This window comes from Dendropsophus ebraccatus, chromosome 14 (genome assembly GCF_027789765.1).
Source record: "Dendropsophus ebraccatus isolate aDenEbr1 chromosome 14, aDenEbr1.pat, whole genome shotgun sequence".
NCBI classification, from domain to species: Eukaryota; Metazoa; Chordata; class Amphibia; order Anura; family Hylidae; genus Dendropsophus; species Dendropsophus ebraccatus.
The window spans coordinates 55,385,147-55,408,035 of record NC_091467.1 but is presented as its reverse complement, the minus strand read 5'-3'; the positions used below and the strand labels follow the sequence as shown (position 1 = coordinate 55,408,035).

At 44.7% G+C, this 22,889-nt stretch overlaps 1 protein-coding gene across 2 annotated transcripts in view; it reads right to left on the bottom strand.

Annotated features, from left to right (window-relative positions):
• The window catches only part of RHBDF2 (rhomboid 5 homolog 2), a 55,661-nt gene extending 48,838 nt beyond the window's left edge, over positions 1-6,823 (bottom strand). Inside the window, exon 1 of one of the 2 annotated variants that reach the window (XM_069951728.1) lies at positions 6,731-6,823. The gene's annotated coding sequence lies outside the window, so the exon portion shown is untranslated. The remainder of the gene's footprint in view (positions 1-6,730) is intronic. The other variant, XM_069951730.1, reaches the window with a different exon arrangement.
• Positions 6,824-22,889: the final 16,066 nt, after the last annotated feature.

Genomic DNA, 22,889 nt, shown 5'->3' with positions numbered 1-22,889 from the left:
CCTGGTTTAGGGGAGATGTACAGTGGTGCCTTTCTCTTCGTAGGCATTATAATATCCTTATCAAGGGTCACTGACTCATGGTTAAAAGAAGAAGAAAGTATTGACTAATCGATACTGAAACTAACACATACACAAAACTGTTTCAGCACCTCATTGTTCGGTTTTTTCTTGTGCTGCAAGAATGTTCTGCCTTTAGTTTACAAGAAATTTATATTACACAACATAAATAACCTCGTACCCCCATAGCTACAACACAGTAGTTACATAGAATAAATTCAGAAGGCCCTGCACTTCCAAATAACGGCTCAGAAGGCCCTGCACTTCCAAATAACGGCTCAGAAGGCCCTGCACTACCAAATAACGGCTCAGAAGGCCCTGCACTTCCAAATAACGGCTCAGAAGGCCCTGCACTTCCAAATAACGGCTCAGAAGGCCCTGCACTTCCAAATAACGGCTCAGAAGGCCCTGCACTTCCAAATAACGGCTCAGAAGGCCCTGCACTTCCAAATAACGGCTCAGAAGGCCCTGCACTTCCAAATAACGGCTCAGAAGGCCCTGCACTTCCAAATAACGGCTCAGAAGGCCCTGCACTACCAAATAACGGCTCAGAAGGCCCTGCACTACCAAATAACGGCTCAGAAGGCCCTGCACTACCAAATAACGGCTCAGAAGGCCCTGCACTACCAAATAACGGCTCAGAAGGCCCTGCACTTCCAAATAACAGCTCAGAAGGCCCTGCACTTCCAAATAACGGCTCAGAAGGCCCTGCACTACCAAATAACGGCTCAGAAGGCCCTGCACTACCAAATAACGGCTCAGAAGGCCCTGCACTTCCAAATAACGGCTCAGAAGGCCCTGCACTTCCAAATAACGGCTCAGAAGGCCCTGCACTTCCAAATAACGGCTCAGAAGGCCCTGCACTTCCAAATAACGGCTCAGAAGGCCCTGCACTATCAAATAACGGCTCAGAAGGCCTGCACTACCAAATAACGGCTCAGAAAGCCCTGCACTACCAAATACCGTCTCAGAAGGCCCTGCACTACCAAATAACGGCTCAGAAACACTGCATTACCAAATAACATCTAAGAAGCACTGCATTACCAAATGATGTGTCAGAAGCTCTGCACTACCAAATAATGTCTCAGAAGCTCTGCATTACCAAATAATGTCTCAGAAGCTCTGCATTACCAAATAACGTCTCAGAAGCTCTGCACTACCAAATAATGTCTCAGAAGCTCTGCACTACCAAATAACGTCTCAGAAGCAGAAGCCATAGTGGATACTTCTCCAATATGCAGACCCTGAAATTTCAGACAACTTCTGATATATTATGAGAAATAATATTTTGAATGTGTCTGTTTCCAGATCCTTGTCAGTTTGCAATCAAATCACTTGCCATTTTTTTCTAAAATCTGTTATAAATTCACAGTATCTAAACATGAGGTGTGATTTTTATTCAAGGGTGTAAAACATAGACTGGTGTAAACTGCCTGCAGCAACCAATTACACCTCACCTTTTAACTCTGGTAACATGAAAGCTGAGCTGTGATTGGTTGCTGTGGACAGTTTACAACAGTCTATATTTTACACCCTGTTTTCCATACAATATTGTTAAAAAAAATATATATTTTCATGCAGTTAATTGTGGCCTAAATCATGGCAGAAATTCGAAGCAGCATAGGCAGCAGTTGCCCCATATGCTTTTATCTTATACACGTAACTTTTTCACATGTAACGGATCCGCTACGGATCTGTTACCTGTGCCTCTAGCCTAAATGTATTAATGGTCAAACGCCATCAAGTTAAAGGGGTTGTCCAGCGAAAACCTTTTTCTTTCAAATCAACTGGTGTCAGAAAGTTATATAAACTTGTAATTTACTTCTAATAATAAATCTCGAATATTTCCATACTTATCAGCTGCTGTATGTCATGCAGGAAATGTTTTATTTTCAGTTTGACACACTGCTCTCTGCAGACATTAGGAACTCTGTCTCTGTTTTCTATGAATCCCCATAGAAAACCTCTCCTGCTCTGGACAGTTCCTGTCTCGGCCAGAGATGTCAGCAGAGAGCACTGTGTCAGACTGAAAATAAAACATTTCCTGCACTACATATATCACCTGATAAGTACAGGAAGACAAGATTTTTTTAAAGGGGTTGTCCGGCGATAAAAAATTATTCACAGAATAACACACATTACAAAGTTATACAACTTTGTAATGTATGTTATGTCTGTGAATGGCCCCCTTCCCCGTGTCCCACCACCCCCACCAGTGTACCCGGAAGTGTGGTGCGCTATACATTACCTGTCACGTGCCGACCACGGTCTCCGATCCTCAGCAGTGACGTCTTCTTCGGGAGGCCGGCGGATCTTCCCGAGTGCCGGCCGCCCTCTGCAGCGTCATCCGAAGCTCAGCCGCGATTGGCTGAGCATAACTGTGCTCAGCCAATCGCGGCTGAGCAGCTGATGACGTGGCCGCATCATCAGCCGCTCAGCCGCGATTGGCTGAGCAGTTATGCTCAGCCAATCGCGGCTGAGCTTCGGATGACGCTGCAGAGGGTTGCCGGCACTCGGGAAGATCCGCCGGCCTCCCGAAGAAGACGTCACTGCTGAGGATCGGAGACCGTGGACGACACGAGATGCGGTGAGTATAATGCACCACACTTCCGGGTCTAGCGTGGGTGGGGGGAAACACGGGGAAGGGGGCCATTCACAGACATAACATACATTACAAAGTTGTATAACTTTGTAATGTGTGTTATTCTGTGAATAATTTTTTAGCGCCGGACAACCCCTTTAATAGAAATAAATTACAATTCTATATAACTTTATGGCACCAATTGATTTGAATGAAAAAGATTTTCGCTGGACAACTGTTTAAAAAGGTTTCTCCAGTGTTCCTATAAATTTTTAACAGTGGAAAGACTGCAGTTTAAAATCTATACTCACATGCCCGGTCCCAGTCCCTGCTGCCCATCACTGCCTAGTCTACTGTCCGTTCTACTGCCCACAGCTGTCACATGACTCCTTTCCTTGTGTCGAGATGAGAAACAGGAAGTGTGAGCAATGGTGACAGGGCAGCATGAGTACAATTTTTTTTTTTTTTTTAATTGATCACAGCCTGGACAGTCAAATGTATAATAAAATAAAAAAAATTCTAGACAATCCTTTAAAAGGGAATCTGTCAGCTCTATATGATGCTTAGGGTGTCCTCACACACACTTTTTGTCTCACGCTTTTTCTAGCATAATTTTTTTTTTTTTTTGTGGTTTAGGCATTTTTGTGTGCTGAACTTTTTTCCCTCGGCCACCACATGACCTTGCTGCTGAACCACAAAAGTTGACAAAAACAGAGAAAAAAAAAAACGCCATACGCACAGCAATGGCGTTTTTGAGACAACCAGAGCAATTCCATTGAAGTCTATGGGAGAAAATACGCCACAGTTTGCAAAAAAACAACAAAACAAAAACGCCATCCCTCAGCATACTGGCACGGAGCCTCAAAAACGCTAGAAAGGAGACAAACACCACCCCATTCAAACCATTGTTAACAAATATATGTTCCCTAAAATCGCTCCATTCCCAGGCTTATAGCGCTTTTATCCTTTGGTCTATGGGGCTGTGTGAGGTGTCATTTTTTGTGCCATGATGTGTTCTTTCTATTGGTACCTTGAGTGCGCATATGCGACTTTTTGATCGCGTTTTATTAAATTTTTTCTGGATTTAATAAGACCCAAAATGCGCAATTTTGCACTTTGAAATTTTTTTGCGCTGACGCCGTTTACCGTGCGAGATCGGGAATGTGATTAATTAATAGTTCGGACAATTACATGCGCGGTGATACCAAATATGTTTATTTGTTTATATATAATTTATAAAATGGAAAAAGGGGGGGTGATTTGGACTTTTATTAGGGGAGAGGATTTTTTATTAATAAAAAAACATTTTTATTTTTACATTAACTAGAAGCCCCCTGGGGGACTTTTATATACATAGCACTGATCTCTCATAGAGATCAATGCTGTGTATATACAAAGCAATGATCCATTAGATCAGTGATAGATTGCTGTGGCCTGCTACAGGCCACAGCAATCTATTGGGAGTCGGGATCAGCGTCAGTGCGACGCTGAGGTCCGGCACGGGCAGAAGAATGGATCTCCCCCCACCAGGAGATCCGTCCCACTAGACACCAGGGACGTGCGAGCAAAGCCTCTAAATGCAGCTGTCAAGTTTGACAGCTGCATTTAGAGGTTTAATTAGCCGGCCCGGCAACGCGACCCGCGCCGGATAATAGAGGCACTGCCCGGCTGCACATATCAGCCGGGAGCGGAGCCGTTCAGAGCGGGGTCCCGGCGGGGGGTTAAAGTGTCACTGTCGTTAATTTTTTTGGGGGTAGAAATCAATAGTCCAGGCGATTTTAAGAAACTATGTAACTGGGTTAATTAGCCAAATCTGCCATTATCTGCGTGTAAAAAGCCTTTTCCCAGGTCCCCTTCCCCTCCTCTCCTTTCTGTCATCCACTGCTCAGAATCAGGAAATCTCGACTGTTTTTTCATCAGTCGGATCTGTCTGGTCTATTAAGAGGGGAGGAGCGAGATTAGCGGGCAGCTGAGAGCCGAGAACAAAGGATAACACAGGGGGGAGCTATTCAGAGGTCAGAGGTGACTGCAGAGGAGAGAGCCCGTGATGTGAATGTAAATTAACTCTTTGTTGTCCTGTTTTTCTGCCTTCACTTTCTCTCTTCATAGGAAAACTATAAAGACAGGGGGGGGGGGGGGGGAGCTACAAACGTGTTCATGATAAAAATTCATTTTTCGGCTAATAAACCCAATTAAAAGTTTCTTAAAATCGCCTGGACTATTGATTTCTGCAATAAATATTTTAATGACAGTGACACTTTAAGGCAGTATGAAGCCAGCCTTAGAGCTGCATGAAACAGAGAGCTGTTTGCAAATTTATAAAATCATGTTTTCCTCCAAGATCAAGTGTGGTAGACACTGTGGTGAGCTGCAGCGTGCACGCCTTCTTCCTACCCCACCTGCAGGATGGATGTACAAGGCACAGTATTGGAAGCCAAACGCTACATACCAATCATGTGGGAAAGGAAGCCGATGTGCATGCTGCAGCTCAGCACAGCCTGTGACACTAGAGCTTATGATTAGAGCTTATGATTATATCTAGAGATGAGCGAATCGCTTCATTTGATCAGCACTCAGCTTATCAAGCCGCCGGCGGGGGTGGGGGGCATTTTTTTCCTGGGACCGGGGATGAGGTGGCTGAGGGGAAACGACGTCCACTCATCTCCCCAGTTCCAGCGGTGGGTCCCGCATCGCGGCGCTCCGGTCCCTGGTGCCCAGCCGCTTCCTGGTATCTGACGTGGGCCCGAGCCAGTCAGTAAAAAAGGCGGGATCTGAGCGGACTTGCAACAGATCCCGCCTCCGTCACTGACTGGCTGAGAGGACCCGAGACGTCACGTCTCGGGGCCGCGTCAGACACCAGGAAGCAGCCGGGCACCGGAGCGACGTGAAGCGGGACCCGCCGCTGGAACTGGGGAGGTGAGTGGACATAGTTTCCCTCAGCCACCTTATCCCTGGTCCCAGGAAAAAAATGCCCCCTCCCCCCGCCAGAGTACCCCTTTAAGCTCTGCTCCATTCCATTCCTCCCAGGATGCCAGGAAAAGCTGGATTCAATCCTGAGACACTTCTCCCAGTTTCCCAGGATTGGATCCAGCCGGGGTGGAGCGGCGCTAAAAGTAAAACTGTGATTTCTAACACGTGATAGATGCGGTTTGTGCGTAAAAAAACAAAAAAAAACAACAACACACATGACATTGCTGAAGTGATCCCTGCCTAAGAGTGAAAAAAAAACCCTGCCACCATCCCCTACAATCTCCTCTATAACATCCACAATTACTGACTATACGACTGTATTAAAGGGCAATGTACGAGAACACAGCACAGTAATCAATACACCGCTGCCGTATAGGATTACACGCTCCTCAGAACGGCGGGAACGCTTTATGACCTATAAACTTATTACTTCACACTCCGCTTTAACCCCTTCACCCCCCCCGTCCTATACAAGCTGCATATAGAAGCACGATAAGAGGAAGTAGAGCGTAAAAGACGCAAAGGACGAGTGACAGGATGTAGAGAAGGAGGATTGGGTAAGCAGGATGCAGCTGATATAACAGGGTAATGTATGACCGGCTTTAGGGAACAGACTACTATCAGGCTGGAAACTGCATGGCCAATATAGGCGGGGAGGGTGACAGAGCGCCAACAGCGTATGTATGGGTGCCCCCAGGAGACAGCATCACATGACTATGAGAGTACAGGACTATGAGAGTGCCACTGCTTAGGGGAAATGTGAACATATATTACATAGTGTATGAATGAGTAAATCAGTGTCCTCCCACTGGGGGCTCCAGCTATAGAAAAACTACAACTCCCAGCCGTTAGCTGTCTGGGCATGCTGGGAATTGTAGTTTTGCAGCAGCTGGATTAGACTATGAACCTATCATCTCACTCTTTCTGTATAAGAGGATCAGATCTACAAGTATTAGGAGGACTACAGAAACCAGCCAGCCTAGCATGGTAGGAGCTGCCCCCATCACAGTACTGTAGCGTGAGATGGCTGATAACAGCAAACAATAGACGACATACAACTGCACAGAGTGCGAGCCCACGGACCCCGGTAGCAGGACACGCCCAGCCCACAGGGCCACTCACCTGAGCTCACTCCGCTGCTCCCCCGTGCGCTTCCCGTCCTCTCACTCCAGAACAAACACACTTTCTGGGCGTGGCCGCAGCGAGCCAGCTGGGTGGGCGGGGTTTCTGTGGTGATGGGCGTGGTCGGGGCGGGCCGAGAATGCGGAAGTTAATAGAGGAGACACGTGGGTGGGCAACGAGTCAGGACATGAGAACCCACAGCGCGCCCCTGCATGCCGGAGCCCCGACACTTCCTGGTTCCTGTAGAGCCAGGGGCAGAACACTGGTACCAGCAGTGTACAGTCCGCTCTGCTCCCTAGTGAGCGTCCCTTGGGTTAGTTCCTGCTGCTGCTGCTGCTGCTGGCCACACCTGCTCCATTATCTCTACCTCAGGCCGCTGGGGAATTCCTTAACCCCTTATAACTTCTGTTGCGGCTCCCACTGCTGTAGCTTTAGCTTTTCCTTCTCCTTCATCTCTACTGGGCAGTCAGGGGCAGCCGAGTAATGGTCCTTATATGTTGCGTTTACATGGAACGATTATCGGTCAAATTTTCATTATAATGATCGCATTTGAGCGATAATCGGCTCCTGCAGACACAGCGAATGATCAGGCGACGAGCGAGAAATCGTTCATTTTAAAGGGGTTGTCCGGCGCTAAAAAATTATTCACAGAATAACACACATTACAAAGTTATGCAACTTTGTAATGTATGTTATGTCTGTGAATGGCCCCCTTCCCCGTGTCCCACCACCCCCACCCGTGTAACCGGAAGTGTGGTGCGCTATACTCACCTGTCACGTGCCGACCACGGTCTCCGATCCTCAGCAGTGACGTCTTCTTCGGGCGGCCGGCGGATCTTCCCGAGTGCCGGCCACCCTCTGCAGCGTCATCCGAAGCTCAGCCGCGATTGGCTGAGCATAACTGTGCTCAGCCAATCGCAGCTGAGCAGCTGATGACGTGGCCGCGTCATCAGCCGTGATTGGCTGAGCACAGTATAGCGGAGATTGGCTGAGCGGAGTATAGCGCACCACACTTCCGGGTACACGGGTGGGGGTGGTGGGACACGGGGAAGGGGGCCATTCACAGACATAACATACATTACAAAGTTGTATAACTTTGTAATGTGTGTTATTCTGTGAATAATTTTTTAGCGCCGGACATTTTTTAGCCCCTTTAATCTTTCAACATGTTCTCAAATCGTCGTTGGCCGTTCTCTAAAAATTTGCAGGTTGCTTAGTCTTTCACAGATTCACCCTATGTGTGCGATGGGCTTAAGCGATCTTAAAAACGATCACAATAACAATTTTTTAAATAATTTTTCTCTGCTAAACCCTGATCGTTATAAAAATCAAATCGTTGCTTCCAAATCGTTAAACGGCGAATTGTCGCTTTGTGTAAACGGTCCATAACTAGAGATGAGCGAACCGGCCGAGGTTCATATGAACCTGAACTCTCGGCTTCTGATTCCCGCTGTCTGCCCGCTCCGTGGAGAGGGTGGATACAGCCTGAGGACCGCCTGGCGGGCAGACAGCGGGAATCAGAAGCTGAGCGTTCAGGTTTATAAGAACCTGAACCTCGGCCGGTTCGCTCATCTCTAACCATAACATGGAGCGATTATCGATTGAATTTTCACGATAACGATCGCATTTGAGCGAGAAATCATTCATCTTGGTCTTTCAACATGTTGTCAAATCATCGTTGGTCGTTCGCTGAAAATTTACAGATTCATGTAAACAGTCACGGATTCACCTTATGTGTGAGATGGGCTTAAGCGATCTTAAAACGATCGCAATAACGATTTTTACAAACGATCTAACTCTTTGTCTAATGGTGCGTTTACACAGAACGATTATCGTTCAAAGTTTCGCGATAATGGTTGCATTTGATAATCGGCTCCTGTAGACACAGTGAATGATCAAGCGACGAGCAAGAAATCGTTCTCTCCGTGTTCGCGTGGGTTTCCTCCGGGTACTCCGGTTTTCTCCCACACCCAAAAACGTACAGATAGGTGGATTTAGACTGTGAGCCCTATTGGGGACAGGGAGCAATAGGCAAAACTATGTAAAGTGCTGTGGAATCTGTGTGCGCTATACAAATAAAAAAGGGGGGGGGGAAGGGTTAATTTTGATCTTTCAACATGTTCTCAAATCGTCGTTGGTCGTTTGATAAAAATTCGCAGATCGCTTTGTGTAAACATTCTTTCACCGATTCACCTATGTGTGAGATGGGCTTAAGTGATGTTAAAACGATCGCACTAACTATTTTTTCAAACAATATATAATTCCGTCTAAACGCTGATCTTTACTTTGAAATCCTCAATCGTTTGATCGGGCGAATTATCTCTCCGTATTAACGCTGATCGCCGATCGATTGAGCGAATTATCACTCCGTGTAAAAGGACCATATGTGTGTCCTCCGATGAGGCTGCCCTCCCCTCAGCACAGCCAACTCTGGCCATTAACCCCCCTCCCTCCCTCGGTGCAGCCAGATCAGATCAGTGGAGAATCTCCTTTGTGTGGAGTTAACCCTTCAGCTCAGACCTTGCTGGGAGGTGATGCTGCAGCCTCCTAACGTTAGTGTAAGGGCCCTATTCCACGGGACGATTATCACTAATGATAAACGATCGTTAACGACCACTTTGCGAGCTTCTTGAGATCGTTTGCACAATTCAACGGAGTGATGGCCGTTAACCCTTAGAGGACCGGGCCAATTTCAATTTTAGCGTTTTTGTTTTTACCTCCTTGTGCTTAAAAGGCCATAGCACTTGCATTTTTTCACCTAGAAACCCACATGAGCCCTTATTTTTTGCGCCACTAATTGTACTGTGCAATGACAGGCTGAATTTTTTTTATAAAGTACACTGCGAAACCAGGAAAAAATTCAATGTGTGGTGAAATAAAAAAAAAAGCATTTCTTTTATTTGTTTTTTTTTCGTTTTTACGCCGCTCACCCTGGGGTAAAACTGTCTTGTTATATATGGTCCTCAAGTTGTTACGATTACAACAATATGTAACGTAGAACTTTTATTGTATCTGATGGCCTGTAAAAATTTCAAACCATTGTTAACAAATATATGTTCCTTAAAATCGCTCTATTCCCAGGCTTATAACACTTTTATCCTTTGGTCTATGGGGCTGTATGAGGTGTCATTTTTTGTGACATGATGTGTTCTTTCTATCGGTACCTTGGTTGCGCATATGCGACTTTTTGATCGCTTTTTATTACAATTTTTCTGGATTTGATGCGACCAGAAATATGCAGTTTTGTACTTTGGGATTTTTTGGCGCTTACGCCATTTACCGTGCAAGATCAGGAATGTGATTAATTAATAGTTTGGGCGATTACGCACGTGGCGATACCAAACATGTTAATTTATTTTTATTTATAACATGGAAAAAGGGGAGTGATTCAAACTTTTATTAGGGGAGGGGATTTTTATTAATAACAACACTTTTTTTTTTACTTTTACACTTATACTAGAAGCCCACCCAGACGTCGTTGCAGAAAATCAAAAAGCCACAGGCGGTCTAGATCCTCTCGCTGGCGGCCCCCACCTTCTTCTGATGGGTTTTCTAGCACCTCAGAGGGATCTGGTTGGAGTCCCGGGGATCACCGTGGACGCAGAGATTCGTTTTATTCTTCTAGGATCACAAGCGTCACAACGAGTGCTTCGGTCCAGTCTGCTTATCCAGTCGTTGATACTTCTCCTCAGTTCAGTCAACAGTTTGCTCCACCTGTTGCTGCGGGTTCATCTGGTTTGGGTGAGTTCATTTTTGCATGTGCATGGGGGGGTGGGTGACGGACCTAAAGGTGATTTTGAGTAAACTAGCGGTTCCAAGTGCGCCCCCCCCCCCCCCCCCCCCCCCCCCCCCCCCCGTGTCGGTCGCCATCCTATGCTGCCGCCTCCTTCTCTAGTAAGCATTCATAAGGACTAGTCTGGCTGTGTTAAATGCTGATGCCGATGTTTTCAGGCTTATTCAAATATAACTACAAGTGTTTAACATGCGGAGGCCTTGCGCTGCCCCAGACCCCCAGGGAAGCAAATGTCAAAACCAGCCGCTGCTGAACACAAGCACCCTTGGCTCGACAGGTACCCCAATAAGGAAGATGCACAGGTGTTGCGCTCTGGTTTTACGTTCGGTTTCTTTATCCCCTTTTTCTATTCTAGTTCTCAGTTTCCTGACAATTTGAAGTCTGCTTGCGACCACCTGGAGGTCATGCGTGACAAAATAGACAAAAAGGTTGCAATGGGGCACATGGCCGGTCTTTTTGATCTCCCCCTTTTAGAAATATCCGGGTATCCCCTCGGGGTTGTACCAAAAGGCCGTATTACGCGGCCCGACACGGTTGTCAGCGCTCGTTTGCTTCTCGTTTCCCGCTCGCTGCTGCCGATATTACACACGGCAGCAGCGAGCGGGTGAGTGCGGGGGGGGCTGCCCGGGTGATCGCTGATTGTCAGGGCAGCCCATAGGATATAGCACAGATCGCTGTAGAAAGAAAAACGACTTCAACGATCAGCACTTACAATGCACCTCCATCACTGCGTACTGCCCATGCGTAGGTTACCTGCAGCAGGTCTTCCGACATCCCCTGCTCCCATCTTCAGCGCATTGATTGGCTGAAGAGGAGCCATTTGAAATTCCCGGCTCATCTCTTCAGCCAATCAGTGCTCCTCTTCAGCACTGATTGGCTGAAGGGAAGCCGTTTGAAATTCCCGGCTCCCCTCTTCAGCCAATCAATGCACGGCAGCACTGATTGGCTGAAGGGAAGCCGTTTGAAATTCCCGGCTCCCCTCTTCAGCCAATCAGTGCTGCCGTGCATTGATTGGCTGAAGAGATGAGTCGGGAATTTCAAACGGCTCACCTTCAGCCAATCGCGCGACGACTGTTTACACAGAACGATCGGCGATTTTTTTGCGATTGGCGAACGACGATTTATGAACATGTTAAAAGATCAAAATGAACGATTTTTCGACGTTCGCCGCGTTTACATGTACGATTATAGTTCGAATTCGATCGTTATCGCGAAAATTTGCCCGATAATCGTTTCGTGTAAACGTAGCATTACAATAGAGGCCTGATGGCCTCTGACGGGATTCACCTGTCTGATATCTATACAGACATCTTTCTCTTGGGGTTAGAGGACGGAATTGAGAGGGCCCTATTTTTGCTAGGTGGTGGTCAGAGCCCTGTGTAGGCTTAACGTGGCAGAGTTTACCTGCCTAGCAGGCTATGGGAGCAGGTCGGGCGTGTTCGGTTGGAGTCCGCTGGCGGCACACCGTGCTATCTTTAAGAGTATGAGAAGGCACTGTTCGTGCCAGTTGGTTTCAAATTACGGTTGATTAATAAATGCTGTGGCCGACCACCAGCAAAGAGTTAAACAGTATGTGTTGTTTTATTTGTGGCGGTGTCTTCAATTGGTTGGGAGAGCGATTGGTTTATAGCCTGTATGCAGTGGGCGCACACTGACTGTATGTATGTCATTCTCCATGTAGTATAAGTGTCCCTGTATTTTATACCGCCAGGTATGGGTTAAAACCTGAGTATCTATGTCCCACTTTCCAGGCCAGGGTTCTATCCTATCACTGGGGTTCCCGGGGTTTTGAGGCAATGAGGGCTGCTGGCTTGTACCACTGTGCTAGTGAGTGGAGGGATAAAGTTCAGTTCCCACTGACCTCTAAAGGAGCTGGTTTTCCCTCCCTCTCTCCCTTTCTTTCCTGTATTCTTTCTTGTAGAAAAAAAAGAAAATATGAGTATTCAGAAGATGAGAATGATCTGTTTTTAAGTCACAGGGGATGAGTTTACCTGCCTAGCAGGCTTTGGGAGCAGGTCGGACGTGCTCGGCGGGAGTCCGCCAACAGCACACCGTGGCTACTCTTGGGAGTATGAGAAGGCACCGCTTGTACTAGTTCAATAATCACTATGGCCGACCATCACCCAGCAAAGAGTTAAACAGTGTGTCTTTTTCTTCCTGGCGTCGTCTGCAGTTGGTTGGGAGAGCGATTGGTATGGAGCCTATGTGCAGTCTGCAGGATACGGACTAGTGTGTGGTATCCAGACTGCCCACCACTCTCCTGCCCAGGCCTGATGGGACGTGCACTGTGTGGGTGGGCGTGGAGCTCCAGGGACTTGCCCAGACTAGTAGTATGGGAAATTTCGGCACCAGAAATACTGAGGGCAGCTGTTATTTGGCAGTGAGTGGGCAGACAGGACGTTCCTGATCATAAAGCATCAAATTTTTCACACACCAGCTTCCTGAGGAAAGCCTTGATAAACCCCCTAATGTTGCAACCAGGATTGGTATAGCTGTGAGGATTCAGCCTGACTTCTGTGACCTTACGGAAATTAAAGCAAAGCTGCTGTTGCTACGAAAAACATGGTCTTTTTTTTATATACTTAAAGGAGTATTTCCAGTTATCATTTGTAAACAATTTGCTGGGCCATATGGGTAACCTAAGTCATATGCTTAACCCTTAGAGGACCCGGCCAATTTCAATTTTTGCGTTTTTGTTTTTCCCTCCTTGTGCTTAAAAGGCCATAGCACTTGCATTTTTTCACCTAGAAACCCACTTGAGCCCTTATTTTTTTGCGCCACTAATTGTACTTTGCAATGACAGGCTGAATTTTTGCATAAAGTACACCAGAAAACCAGAAAAAAAAATTCAATGTGTGGTGAAATTGAGAAAAAAACGCATTTCTTTTATTTGTGTTTTTTTCGTTTTTACGCTGTTCGGTCTGGGGTAAAACTGACTTGTTATATATGTTCCTCAAGTTGTTACGATTACAACGATATGTAACATGTATAACTTTCTTTCGCTCTATTCCCAGGCTTATAGCGCTTTTATCCTTTGGTCGATGGGGCTGTGTGAGGTGTCATTTTTTGTGCCATGATGTGTTCTTTCTATCGATACCATGATTGCGCATATGCGACTTTTTGCTCACTTTTTATTACAATTTTTTTGAATTTGATGTGACCAAAAATGCGCAATTTAAAACTTTCGGATTTTTTGGCGCTTACGCCATTTACCGTGCGAGATCAGGAATGTGATTAATATTAATAGTTCGGGCGATTATGCACGTGGTGATACCAAACGTGTATTCATTTATTTATTTTTAGTTATAACATGGGAAAAGGGGGGGGGTGATTCTGACTTTTATTAGGGGAGGGGGCTTTTTTTTTTTTTTTATACTTATACTAGAAGCCCCCCTGGGGTTAGGGTTATTCCCCCTGGGGGACTTCTAGTATATACACACTGATCTGTCATTGAGATCTATGCTGCATAGATCGATGAGATAGGCACATTGATTGCCTGAAGCAATTGAGTGCCGAGCCGGAATCAGCACCATTACGGCGCTGACCCAGGACGCAGTAAGATGTGTGGATCGCTCCTCCGGGACAACGTCCTGGAGGAGCGATCCACCCCACTAGACACCAGGGATGGCTGCATTCAAGTAAAGTTGACAGCTGCATCCAACTACTTTATTAGCGGGCACGGCGATTGGACCGTGCCCGCTAATAGCTGCGGTCCCAGGCTATGAGCGGCACCCGGGACCGCGGCGGTTCGGTTCTGAACACATGGAGGCGGCCCTGGACGTACTGGGTACGTCTAGGGTTGCCTAAGGGTTAAAGTGGTTGTCCAGAGAAAATCTTTTTCTTTCAAATTTTCAAATCAACTGGTGTCGGAAAGTTAAATAGATTTGTAATTTACTTCTAATAAAAAATTTCAAGTCTTCCAGTACATATTAGCTGCTGTATGTCAGTCTTACACACTGCTCTCTGCTGACATCTCTGGCTGATACAGGAACTGTCCAGAGCAGGAGAGGTTTTCTATGGGGATTCTCATAAAAACCTGTCCTGCTCTGGACAGTTCCTGTCTTGGCCAGAGATGTCAGCAGAGAGCACTGTGTCAGACTGAAAAAAAACAAAAACATTTCCTGCATGACATATAGTGGCTGATAAGTATGGAAAGACTTGAGATTTTTATAATAAAAGTAAATTACAAATCTATATAACTTTCTGACACCAGTTACCATATTTTCTGGCGTATAAGACGACTTTTTAACCCTGAAAAAATCATCTTAGAAGTCTGGGGTCGTCTTATACACTGGGTATGGTCGCCCCATACGGTGGGATTGCTCAAAAATGGACGCATCCCCACTGTATGGGGCGACCACTATAAAAAACAAACAGTCAACTCACCTGGGGCCCGGGAGAGCTTCGGAAGAATGATCCCCAAGGTGTTCACACTCCGTGTTTATGTTGCACACTTAACATGTGCTTTTTTGGCCTGTGCACACAGCCAATTTTTATTTTTCTATTTTTTCAACCCACTACTGATAAAGGAAGACAAGCCCAAATCTCTTTTTTGGTTTTAAGCTTTTATATAAGGGGAGCAGAGTAATCAGATGATATACCTTGGTACTTTATAACAGATTTACATTGTAATGGATATATTGCGGGATCGAGATTAATCGGACCATCATCTACAGGTAGAATCTCTGACTGGTTCCAGTTAATTTGGAGAGTACTGACTGAAACATAGTAGTAGATGTTGTATGTAGTAAGGACAATCTGTGTCCGCCAGAAACGCAGATATTGGAATAAAGTAAAAAACTTTCTGAATTTTAATTCTTTTTCTTTTCATCTCCATGCCTGTATTACAATTAAACATCTTTTATCTTTGAACTTGAGCCCCACAATAAGGGCTTTATCCGATATTAGGCTAGGTTCACACTGCATTTTTGCAATCCGTTTTTTTTTCAGTTTTTTGAGAAAAACGGATGAAAAAAACGGATGCATTTGTGTGCATCCGCTTTTCCATTAACTTCCATTGTAAAAAAAAATGCATCAAAAGGGATCCGTTTTTTTTAATGGACACAAAAGTAGTGTCAGCTACATTTTTGTGTCCGTCAAAAAAAACGGATCCGTTTTGATCCTTTTTTTTTACAATGGATGTCAATGGAAAAACGGATGCACACATATGCACCCTTTTATTCATCCGTTTTTTGCAAAAAAACGGATGAAAAAAAACGGATTGCAAAAACGCAATGTGAACCCAGCCTTATCTTACATGAGAGGTTATGCCTTGTTTTTTCTCCAGGTGAAATACGCTGCAGTACTGCAATGAAGCTCCATCATGTGTGAACATAGCCCTAATTTCACTGCAGACGTTTACACAATTAGTGAAGTTGCAGCAGCTGCTTTTGTTACTCCTTGCCTGCTTAGGGTTAGGAAAGAGGCTGGTCAGAGATGGTGAATCATTCAGGGCATTGGGGGATGCAGCCAAGCCTCCTGTGACATAACGCCCTGCCCCCTGTCTGCATCATCAGCCTGTGCTCAGCAAACCCACAATGTGAGACAGAAGCATGTAATCTTCGTCTCCTGAGGAGGGAGAGCCGCCGGAGCAGGAGACAAAGTGGATTGGCACAGAGGCCAGTTTTCTTCACTTGCTGGATGTAAATCAGCTACCAGTGTGGCAGAACCGCACAGATATGGTAATACATTATATAGACACATCTATATGTTTTAATGTACTTTTAATAGAAAAAAAAAGTTTTCCCTATCTATCTGGAGTTCCCCTTCAATTCTCACATGGGCTCTTGACTCATTATATAGTGATTTTTCGAGTCCAGGCCCATTTCGGCTAGGACCACCCTAAGATACGGCCATTTGACACTATCGAAGGCCCTTTCTGCATCTAGAAAGCAGAGCATACCACCCCTCTTCCCCCATTACCTGCTAGCAGCTGTAGATTTAGCTGGCATAAAGCTGGTTTGATCAGAATGAACCAGGATGGTGACAACCCGAGAGAGTCGCATTGCTGGGGCCTAAGTGAGGATTTTAATATTTACTGGGAGAAGAGGCATGAAAAGGGTCTTTCCCTGGCTTCAGCATAACCACAACAATTGCCTCCTGCATCGAGTCTGGCAATACATCTTCTTCAAGAGCCATTAAAAAAAGTTTGGGCATTTCTCCCTGAACTTCTAAAAGTATTTTAAGACTTCTCCAGGTCTGCCCCTGGGGCTTTATTATTCACCGATGGGGCAACAGGCTCCTCAAGACGCAATGGGGCATTTAGCATTTGCTTATGAGATAAAAATAAAAATTGGAGAGGAATGGAATGTAAATAATTTTGAAGTTGAGGGGGACATTTGTAGCTTTAGGCTGGTTTCACACGCTGTAACTGTGCGGCTGTATTTTTTATGCGGCTGTAAATGTGCGGGTGAAACTACGGCCGTGGGAAAAAATAGACATGCGGCTCAAAACATACGGTCATTTACTTGGAAATCTGGTTCAACTAAAAATAACAAATAAAATGTTAAGAAAGTGATGGAAACACCTCTGGATGCATCTGGGAAAGCAGGGAACACAGTTTACATGACTCGCTATTACCGGGGTTTGCGATCCTCTGCACTATAGCCGATGTCTCTCATGGTTAATATATTGAATTAATAAAACACATTTTCTGTCTAATAAAGTCCCTTTTATTGTTCAATAATTAAATGTAAACGATTCCATCATTTTGCAATTAAATATACTGTTAAAATAAATATATATATAAATAAATGTATATTTATATATATATTTATTTTTTGACAGTATATTTAATTGCACAATGATGGATTCGTTAGAATTAAATTATTGAACAAAGAAACTGTATTTATTTAAACGAAAATGTGTTTTATTCATTAAATATTAATTAGTACAGGAAGCTCTATAAGCCGGTAATTCATATGCCGGCAATAGAGCATTCTGTACTAATCATCACTTTACTTTAATGAAAACATCAAATGTTTCTTCTAATTATGTTATCACAATAACATTATTAGAAGAAACATTTAGAATTATATGTGCGCTCAGCTGATTGGCTGTTCGGCTGAGCGCACATATAATGAGCCGGTCCGCAGTACAGTGACTTCATTGTGCTGCGGACCAGCGAAGAGGACACATCGGGGTGAGTATAGAGCTCTCCCCACCCCCTCCCCGGCACTGCACCCCTCCCAGCAAGGAAGGGGGGTCACTTAACCCCTTCCTTGCTGGGATGGGTGCAGTCTGACATCAGTCTGGCCCCCCGGGGGTTAAGGGGGATGCAGTACATCCTCCCTTAACCCCTTGGGGGTCAGACTGTAAGCAGCGATCTGTAAAGATGCTGCATACTGTAAGGAGCACAACACCGCTCACAATGATGGGTGTTGTGCTCCTGTTTGTGTGTTTTGTGTGTTTCTCCCTTTTTGTTTTTCAGATATCGGTATCCTGGGGATTACGTCGGATTCCATGGACTACGTCGATGACCAGCGGTTGTTCTTTGAATTTTTTTTAATAAAATGGTCAATGAGGGGTGTGGGGGTGTTTTTATTTGAATAAAAAAATTTGTAAACTTGTGTCTTGTCTTTATTTCTTTACTTTATAGACTTAGTAGTGGAAGCCGTCTAATAGACGGAATCCATTACTAAGTCGGGGCCTAGTGTTAGCCAGTATAAAATGGCTAACACTAACCCCCCATTATTACCCCAGTACCCAATGCCACCAGGGGTACTGGGAAGAGCCGGGTGCCAGTGGTCCCGGAGCGTCAATATTGGCGCTCCTGGACCGGGCGGCAGCAGGCTGGTAAGATTTAGGCTGGGGAGGGCCTAAACCAATGGCTCTTCCCACCCTGGTGTTACCAGGCTGCTGTCGTTTGGTTTTTAACCCGGCTGGTTATAAAAATAGGGGGGACCCTATGCGTTTTTTTTTTTAAATAAATAAATAATTAAAAAAAAACGCATAGGGTCCCCCCTATTTTTATAACCAGCCGGGTTAAAAACCAAACGACAGCAGCCTGGTAACACCAGGGTGGGAAGAGCCATTGGTTTAGGCCCTCCCCAGCCTAAATCTTACCAGCCTGCTGCCGCCCGGTCCAGGAGCGCCAATATTGACGCTCCGGGACCACTGGCACCCGGCTCTTCCCAGTACCCCTGGTGGCATTGGGTACTGGGGTAATAATGGGGGGTTAGTGTTAGCCATTTTATACCGGCTAACACTAGGCCCCGACTTAGTAATGGATTCCGTCTATTAGACGGCTTCCACTACTAAGTCTATAAAGTAAAGAAATAAAGACAAGACACAAGTTTACAAATTTTTTTATTCAAATAAAAACACCCCCACAACCCTCATTGACCATTTTATTAAAAAAAAATTCAAAGAACAACCGCTGGTCATCGACGTAGTCCATGGAATCCGACGTAATCCCCAGGATACCGATATCTGAAAAACAAAAAGGGAGAAACACACAAAACACACAAACAGGAGCACAACACCCATCATTGTGAGCGGTGTTGTGCTCCTTACAGTATGCAGCATCTTTACAGATCGCTGCTTACAGTCTGACCCCCAAGGGGTTAAGGGAGGATGTACTGCATCCCCCTTAACCCCCGGGGGGCCAGACTGATGTCAGACTGCACCCATCCCAGCAAGGAAGGGGTTAACTGACCCCCCCTTCCTTGCTGGGAGGGGTGCAGTGCCGGGGAGGGGGTGTGGAGAGCTCTATACTCACCCCGATGTGTCCTCTTCGCTGGTCCGCAGCACAATGAAGTCACTGTGCTGCGGACCGGCTCATTATATGTGCGCTCAGCCGAACAGCCAATCAGCTGAGCGCACATATAATTCTAAATGTTTCTTCTAATAATGTTATTGTCATAACATAATTAGAAGAAACATTTGATGTTTTCATTAAAGTAAAGTGATGATTAGTACAGAAAGCTCTATTACCGGGAATATGAATTACCGGCTTATAGTGCTTCCTGTACTAATTAATATTTAATGAATAAAACACATTTTCTTGGAAATAAATTCAGTTTCGTTTGTCAATAATTTAATTCTAACGAATCCATCATTGTGCAATTAAATATAATGTCAAAAAATAAATATATAGATAAATATACATTTATTTATATATCTATTTTTTTTAACAGTATATTTAATTGCAAAATGATGGATTCGTTAGAAATAAATTATTGATCAACGAAAGTGTCTTGATTACAAATAAAATGTCTTTGATTAATTTAATATAGTAACTATTAGAGGCATCGGCATTCGGCATCATTCCCGGCTATTTTTGAAGTACTCCGTACGGACCGCCTGTCAATCCTCGGCCGCATATTCAGCCGCAAATAATGGTCTTGTTCATTTTTTACGGGTCCGTTTACGATAGGGCCGTAGATTCATACATAGTGTGCACTGTGCAGCCGCATATCCTATACTTCACAGCATACACACGAACCCTCAAATATACGGGCGCACTATTACATCCGTACATACGGCCGCACTATTACTACGTGTGAAACAAGGGTTAAGGAGCAAAAAGTACGGTAGAAAGTGCAACACTTAATAAGAATGCTATTGGTGTCAGTGACCTGAGAGCCATCAACTGCTAAAAGTGAAGATATATGCCAGGCGCCTGATTGGGATTGTGCCAACTAGGTCAACACGTTTCCCGCCCTTTTCCCTTCCTCATAATAAAACTGCCTAGTAAAGAAATGCTTATCTTTATATTTTAAGTTACAGGTGAATACTTTACCCGTCCACACTCCGGCCTGCTTCTGTGGCTCCTCGCAATGTGACAACAGTTTTTGTGTTTTTTTTTGTTTTTTTAGGAAGATAGGGGGAGATTTCTCAAAGGGGTGTAGAGTAGGACTGCCTCAGTTCTACTTTTTATTCCTCACAGGCTCTTTGGAAAATGAACGTTGGAATCGGATTGGTTGCTAGGGGCAACTGGGCCAGCTCTACTTTATACCAGTTTGATAAATCTCCCCCATAGTTTCTATTGATCCAAAGTAAAAAAAAAAAAAAAAACTATACAAATTTAAAATAGCTGTAATCGTAGTTACCCAGAAAATGTATTTTTATTATTATTTTTACCACACACTGGATAGCATACATTTAATATAAAAAAAAAGAATTAAAAACTGGCATAAAACAATTCCACAGCCTCTGCAATATAGATATTGGTAGGTGGCAGAATTGTATAACACTGTGATACCACATGCATAGAAAACATATATTTTACGCATATGAGGCCATAAATTAATAACAGATTCCAGTGTCACCATGCTAAGGGTCAACAAAACAATGTAACAGCCTGCAAGTGGGGCACAAGCTCTTCCTTGAAGCTGGGTAAGGCCTTATGCACACGTTCAGTCATTTTTTCTGGTCCTGAAACAACCCGTGAGAAATTGCGGATTGGACATCCGTATTACATCCGTATTCCATCCGTATTTCCGTAATTCCATTTTTTTTGCTACTTATTGCTTTTCAATGCAGTTCATCCGTATTTTTTTGCTGAAATACGGATGCCAACATGTTACAATCCGTAAACGATCTGTAACCAATTGATTTCAATGAGAGAATCCGCAAAAAAAAAATGGGTCCGCACTAGGACATGTCCTTTTTTTTTTTACAGATTGATTTTCATCCATTTCTGCTACGGATCGTGTGAATAGCCCAATAGACTTCAATGTGCACTAACTCGGATACGGAAATACGGATCCGTAAATTACGGAACGTGTGAATAAGGCCTAGTACTGCATATACAGAATTATTAGGCCTCTAGGAGGCAGAAATGATTAAACAAATGTTCAGGGCAAACATATGATGTCACATTTTCCGAGACAGTCTCTGGCACAGTGAAGGTGAAATAGGAAGATAACTTTTCAATATAGTCACCACATCAGTCAGCATTTGGCTCACCTTTGGCTTGGACCCACTGGATACCTTGGCCTTCTTCCAGTTCCGTCGTCCATGGCAGCTGTTTCGGAGCAGGAACCAAGGAAACTAATAGCCACTCACATGTGCGGCCAGTCCAAGCCCCGGAATAAGGGTACCGATTGGTCAATGACAGATGCTGCAATCGTTACAGATTACAGTATTTAAGGGGTTAATGGTAGGCATCAGCATAATCACTTATGTCAGTCATTAAAGGTAATGTACCACCAGGGCTTTTGATGTGAACAGACCGGAGCGGGAAGGCTGGTGCCATGGTCCTTTTTTTTAACCGCTGCCTGGTTCCAATGCACGACACCTGTCCATTACCGAGTACCGGCCGGGCATGGAGCACTGGGGACGGGCCCCCAGTGTGATGATCTCCCCTCTGTGACGTGGCTCCATTGATTCTAATTGAGCCTCGTTTCTGGCCATTTTGTTCATGTGTTTTTAATAATTAATTTTGACTGGAAACAAGTTTTTTGTGTGTAATAAAGAATATAAAATCACGTGTGGTTTACTGCTGCATTATTAGTGTGGTTTTTAAACTGCAGTGAAACTGTGCATCGTATAAGAGTACCCTAGCATAATAATTCAATTAGATTACATTCATAATAATAATATATTCAGCCTTTTTGCCACAGCCTTCAAATATTTAAAGGAGTAGTCTGGCTCTTTAAAAAAATATATTTTTTGCTGACCTTATATAGAAAATATATTCTTAACCTATTCTTACCTCAACAAGCTGCCTCGGAATCCTCCTGTGTCATCTCCGGGTCCCTTGCTGAACACTCCAGCCGCCACTTCCGAGATGGACTTGTCGCGGTAGTGACAGCCTCCTCGTGAATAATTGACATCTCTAGCGGTTTTCTAACTGGAGGCGGAGCCCGGGACACGCCCATTACAGGAAACGGGGGGGAAAAAGGCCCTCCCTCTTACCGTTTAGCTGCTGTGGGTGAGACATTAAGGGTGCGTTCATACGTACAGGATCTGCAGCAGATTTGAAGCAGCAGATTCAAAGCAAATCAATTCTGGGCCATCAAATCTGCTGCAGATTCAAATCTGTGCCATCAAATTTGCTGCAGATCTGTTGCAGATCCTGTAGGTTCACACGTACAGGATCTGCAGCAGATTTGAATCTGTAGATTTGCTTCGAATCTGCGATATCAAATCTGCTGCAGATCCTGTATATGTGAACGCACCCTAAAACTATGTTTTCTTGGTCATGAGAAGACAGTTGCTGCAGCTAGCAGCTTTTTTTTGCCTTTAAGCATTCAGATTTATTTTTTGCATGTCTGGATATATAATAGAGTGTAGGCATAAAAAATGCAAGGACTGCAACATGAAAAATGTATTAGACCTTCTGAATGACCCATCTTGCATACAGTATGTTATTCACTTTGTTTTACATTGTATGCAGTTATCATAATTCAACCCCCGGGG